General features: G+C 42.0%; 1 pseudogene; it reads left to right on the top strand.

The window, feature by feature from the left end:
• Positions 1–5393: 5393 nt before the first annotated feature.
• On the top strand, positions 5394–5573 carry LOC115068660 (annotated as a pseudogene).
• Positions 5574–6419: the final 846 nt, after the last annotated feature.

Genomic DNA, 6419 nt, shown 5'->3' with positions numbered 1-6419 from the left:
CTCACTTCCCGTTCCCAGCCCATCAGGAAATCTTACTGACTCTGTCCCCTGGACATGTACTGAATTTGTCCACGGTGCTTTCTCTCTAATGCTTCATCTCCTTCTTCCCCTTTTCTCTGGCCACACTAGCTTCAGCCCTGATGTCCAGGTGTGCAGGCCTATTCCTGCCTTTGCACAAATAATTCCCTCTGCTTAGAATGTTCATCTCTGTGGTCTGTTTGTCTTAGCATCCTATTTCTACTTAGATCTCAGGTTAAACAACATCTCTTCAGAGGTGTCTTCATGAACATCATATAGGAAGTATCCACCCACACACTTCTTGTCCATCACTCCATTTTAATAATGCAGAATATTTATGGATATAATAGAAAATGTCTATATATCTAAACTTCACAAGAAAGAATCTTACTGATTTTATTCATTGCCATGCCCTTGGTATCCAAGAACATAGAACAAACTCAAATATATTTACTGAACAAATGAGAAAACAATTCAAATACTCATAACCATTAAGAAAATTGGCTGCTCTGAATTCTGGTTACATGATGTAGGGATCCAGCTTAGCACAACTATAAGCCTTCTTGGTTATCACAACCATTTTGTCTTCCTGATAACCTTGATACGCATCCTAAGCCCTCTAAGGCTAGACAAAGTCCTTAAGACAATCAGTTGAGGTCAGACGCAGAGAATATAAGTCTGAGAGATGTCCAGTTCTAGGTGACACATCTGCAGTAGAACCTCTACAACTAAGGCTCATGGAACACAGTGGAACAGGGGTAGAGAGTAAAGCTTCCTTGTACAGAAGAGTGTTGATGTACATGGAAGGCCGCAACTGCCCAAGTTTTAAAGAATAAGAGACCGACTACAGAGTGTGTATCCCTGGATACACACTCCCATATTGAACCTCAGCTCAGGGACCTTTGCGTAAGAGGGGGTGGAAAGATTTACAATCCAGGGCTGGTTAGTGAACACAGGGAAGTAGAGGCTTTCAGGAAGCTTGCACATGTGAATTTGTGGCAATGGTGGCATTGAGCACAGGACCCATGCCAACTCAATTAAACAAGGGTCCAGAGGGGGAGAGAGAAATGGGTGGTGGGCCGGTCCTAGATTGTGACCTGTTGGAGGCTTATTGCTGCTGGATAGGGGAGAGTATGCCTTACACACAAGCTCTGGATGGACTGACTGGACTGCAGTGGAAAAATTTGCATTGAAGGGCATCTGGGTGCAAATGCTTGACTGGATAAGACTTACCATGTGTGGCAGCATGCATAGGGTCAGGTGTGTGGATAGGGGAGGCATGGATAGGGGTAGGGGGGGCATCTGGGTTTGATTGAGAATTGTGTGAGAATACAAAAACTCAATAAAATTTTTTTAAAAGGTAGTCACTTGAACATTTAATGACGTAACAGGACTAATTCTTATCTGATCTTTGACAATTGTGAATAACCTGGGTTGATTTGTCAGAAATTTCTGATATGTAGGAAGCTAGTCCAGCACATGGTTTTCACTCTTTATTGGGAAAACAGGCCTATGTTTTAAGTGTCTCTTTCCAGCTGGTTCACCTTGTAGATCTGCGTGGTCCAGATGATTATTTTCTTCCTTAAGCTACATGTACAGTGACACATAGTAGGCAGACATGTAGGCATGAATCATAGCTCTACTGCTTATCAGCAATGGACTTCTTGAAGACTGTTTTTGTGTTATTGTTTTTCATCTTTGACATGATAAAGAGAATATCTACTTGGCAGGGCTGTTGCCTGAATTAGAGATAACACTTAGAAAGTGGTTGGTACAGGGTAGGTATGCAAGCTAAATATATAAGCTCAGAGTTTATCAAAAATGTACAGCTATAAAAAAAGAAGCATGGGAACCCAACTGTCTTGTTCATGGAAAATGCAATGCTGTGGTTTGGATATAAAAGATCCCCCAGAAAACCTTGTGTGTTGATGGCTTAGCTCCTAGATGGCAGCACTATTTTGGGAGAGGGTGGAAAATTTAAAGATAAGACTTAGCTAGAGGGGGTAGGATAATGGGGCCTGCCTTTGAAGGGTGTATTGTGTCCTTGGGCCCTTCCTATCTCTCTGGTTTTTTTGACCACTCTAAATTGAGCTTCTCTGCTCCACTCCATGCTCCCTGCCATTATGTCCAGCCTCACCTCAGCCCACAGCAGTGCAACCAGCTGACCATGGACCAAAACCTTTTAACTACGAGGCAAAATAAACACACATGCACACACACACACACACACACACACACACACACAATTTTAGGTTATTTCTCTAAGGTATTTGAGACTGATTAATATGGGTAGTATGTTAAATTCCATCTCTGGGAGTCACGAATGTCCACAGACCTCATGAGAATGTCAGTGGGAAGAGGACAGGAGCATCACTGGGAAATGGGGGTAGATGGAGAGTGGAGGGAGACAACACTAATATGCCACTCTTGTTCAAGAGCCTGGTGTTCCCAAGCTGCCCACAGGCTGCACTGGTAAAATGGCACTGGGAATCATAGCTGAGATTCTGGGAGGTAAGTGGTAACTTCAGCTTCTGCTTTGTTATTTTCTATTAAAAGCCAAGGACAACGGTGAGCCGAAACTTCCCCTCCAAGCTAGAACACATGGGAGCTGTGCAGCTTGCTGGCTCTACCATTTTTACCTCTTAACACATCCACTTACTCACCAGGGTAAGATAGAAAGATGAGTCTTGCTTTCTGGGGAGCCAGTGGGAAAGTGCTGTGACTAGAGGCTAAATGGCTTTGCTACTTTCCTTTATAGTGGCAGAGGGATGATGTTTTGTCAGGAGGGGAGATGTGGTGCAGCTGTGGAAAAATCAAGCTGTCATTTATAACCACAAGGCCCCTGCCAGTCTGATACATCCGACACTGCTAAGAATGCCAAGTCATGTCTAAGACTTCTGTAGGAACCAAGGCCATCTTAAGTTCTCAGAATAGACATGCTTATAACAGAAACGTTATCAAAGTCAAGATCATGAATTTTACTTTCCAGAAAGTACCAGGAAAATAAGCTACTAGGACAGTTGATAATATATAAAGACAGAAAATAATTCCAGAGGCTGAGGGTTAGAACTGATGCCCTTCACCACGGGAAGGAAGCTCATGAAACTCAACAAGTGCCCTAGTGTGTGTGTGTGTGTGTGTGTGTGTGTGTGTGGTGTGTAGGCCAGATGACAACCTCCGATGTCATTCTTCAGGAACACCAGCCACCTTATTTTGATACAAGATTTCTCATTGTCCTAGAACTCTAAGTAGACTAGGCTGGATGGTCAGTTACCCCAGGGATCCACCTGTGTCTGCCTCCCCAGCTTAGGTTTACAAGGACATGCCATCACACACAACTGTTCTAGGAGGGTTCTGGGAACTGAACTCATGTCCTAATACTTGGAAGGCACACACTTTATGACTGAGTCTCCCTAGCCCTGACATGGGTTTTATTATTTTTATTTTATTTGTATGAGTGTATAGCCTGCATGTATGTAAGTGCACCTGTGTTGTGCAATGCCCACAGAGGCCAGACGAGGGTGTTGTAACTGGAATTATTGATGGTTGTTAGCCACCATGCAGGTAGAGCTCTCAACCACTGAGCCATCTTACCAGTCTGGCATGGGTTTTAAATGGAGACTTCTTTACTCTGCCTGTGCCTACTCTTGCCTTTTGGTAGCAGTAGGCTATATATTGCTGAGTGAGCACAACAAAGAAAGCATTCAGAATCACAATCAGTGGACTCTGATCACTCTGACAGATGGTGAGGGTTGCTACAGGTTAGGAGTATTGTAGGTCAGGCTCGAGTCCAAAAGCTCAGCCAAGAAAGGGAACATGTAGCATGTTTTTCTTTGTCCTTTTAGCTCTGAATAGAGCAGTCTATCTTTTTTTTTAATGTAGCATTCACCATCTTGACCTAAGAATGTAAAAGTGACAAACTAGATGGGAGAATCCTACACAGTTGTTGATCTTTTTCACAAGCAACCACAACCTCAGACTTAAGTGCTATTTTTTAAACTATAAGTCTAGTTGGAAATTGGTTTAAAGCATTACTCTACAGAGAATGAATACCAGCCCTCCAGCTTGATTTTATAACCCCTTCACTGCACACCTTGATGGCTTCTCTGTTAAAATGATGAAGATATTTGCAGAAAATTTTTCATACTTCTCTCTTTCATACTTCTCTAGCCAGTCAAGACCTTTTCTTTTTCAAAAATGTCTTGGTGTTTCATACCACCTCTGAGTTACTCTTCCTGGACTGTGAGCCCTGCTGCTGTTTGGCCTTACTAGACTTGTCTAACCCTGTTTCCCACCACTGCTGCCCCCTTCTCTCATGAGCTCTTTTGTATTGGCCTATGAACTGAACTGTAGGCCTCTTTTACCACATGCTGACCCTCTCAGGTGAAGTGTGTTCATTTTCTCATCCTGCCTTCTACGGTACTTTCTGTCACCACCCTGGCTAGAATCTTTCTACTTTGGACTCTTAAGAAGCTTTGTCAATGTACCACAATTTACCACTTCATAATCCATCAGAATTTACTGTTTTTCTATAGTTTTCTATTTACCTTATTTCTTTTTCTTTTTTGTCTTTTTATTGAATTTTTACAATTTTTCATACAATATTATTTGATGGTATTTAGATTCCTCATCCCCCCACCCAATTTAATGTACCATATATATATATATATATACATTATGATATGATATATGTAATAAAGCCTATAGAGTCTAATTTGTATCTCCAAATGTCCTTCAGTGTGTGTCCATCCACTAGAGCCTGCTTAACCTACTGAGAGTCTCATGCTTGAAAGAGACTGTCTCTGTTCCTCTCAGTAGCTATCAGTTGCCAAAAGTTCCTTAGGTGGGTTGCAGCTTCTTACTCACTTCCTCATGTCTATGCTGGGATTTTTTTTCTGGTTTGAACTTGCATGGGACTTGTGCATGCTGTTATTGTGAGTTCACATGAGTAACTGCCCAGCTGTCTGGAAAGCTCTGTTTCCTTGTGGTCATTCACCACCTCTGGCTCTTACAATCTTTCTGCCCACTGTTCTACAACAATCCCTGAGCCTTGGGGGACAGAAGTTTGATATAGGGTTCCTATTCAGGGATAACCACTCTGCAGCCTCTTGTCCTCTGCACACTGGCCAATTGTGGGTTTCTGTATTAATCACCATCTGTTGCATAAGGAAACTTCTCTGGTGAGAGTTGAGAGATGCATTAATCTATAGGTATAACAATAAGTCATTAAGAGTCAGCTTAATATAACTACTTAGTAGAAAACTAGTATTAGGTTCTCCCCTACACCCTTTGACCTGTTTGACCTTAGGTTCCTAAGCCTGAAAACAAGCCTGATATCAATGTCAGGTATGGGCTCTGTTCTTTTTTTTTTCCCTTAGAATAATTTTAAATTTACAGAAACGCTGCAAAAATAGTAGGGTTTCCCATGAGGAGGAGGTACAGGGTGCAGTGTTTTCTCCTGAGCATGAAGCTGGCTTGGGTGCTGCCTTTGCCATTGATGATTGTTCTGCTGTGCCTCTGGTGGAGTTAGAGGGAGAGAACACAGTCTGAGTGGTTTATAAAGAAGAAGAAATAGTAGGGTTCCAATGTATACCTCATTCAGTTTCAGTTTTCCCTAAGGATATCATCTTGAATTATTTCTGTACATTGGCCAAAATTAGGAAACCAATATTGGTACAGCACTATTAAGTGACTTTCAAGCCCAATTTGTATTTCATCAGTTTTCTTTAAAGTCCCTTCCTTTTGTAAACTTCATGGTCTGTACCTGTGGCATTCACTTATGTTTCTTCAGTGCTTTCTGCTTTCCTGGTGACAGTTTCTCTGTTGCTCTTTGTTTTGTGACTAGCTTGACTTTGACAATTTTGAGAAAAAACAGTCAGATGTTCCGTAGCATGACCTCCAGTCTGGGTTAGTCTGTTGTTTTTCTTATGATAAGGTTGAGTTTCAGGATTTAGGGGAGAATGCCATGGAGGTCAGGTACACTTGTCATCACATTAGCTAAGGGATACGTGACTACCACACAGTTCCACTGGTGACTGCAATCTTGGACATCTGGTTGAGGTGATGTTTACCAGGATTTTCCTTCATAATTTATATTTTTCCCTTTTCCTTATTCTTTGTGAGTGAGTCACTATGTCTAGCCCATACTAAGTACTCCCCACACATCTAAACACACAAGTGCTTTTAGACTTAGTTTGACTGCAGTCTGGGGATAATGTTCTGAAACTCCGTGTCTCTTCCCCAGAGTTGCTCTCCAAAAAGAATATAATGTTTTCATATGGTGCCTGTTCAGGCTGCTATGACAGAATCATAGATGCAGTGGCTTGTGAACAATGGACATCTATTTCTGGAGCTGGAAATTCAAGATCAGAGAATCAGCATAATGAGGTTCTGTTGGGGAC

Source organism: Nannospalax galili, unplaced genomic scaffold (genome assembly GCF_000622305.1).
Source record: "Nannospalax galili isolate Female #2095 unplaced genomic scaffold, S.galili_v1.0 scaffold388, whole genome shotgun sequence".
Taxonomy (NCBI): Eukaryota; Metazoa; Chordata; class Mammalia; order Rodentia; family Spalacidae; genus Nannospalax; species Nannospalax galili.
This window is presented reverse-complemented; position numbering and strand designations above follow the sequence as displayed.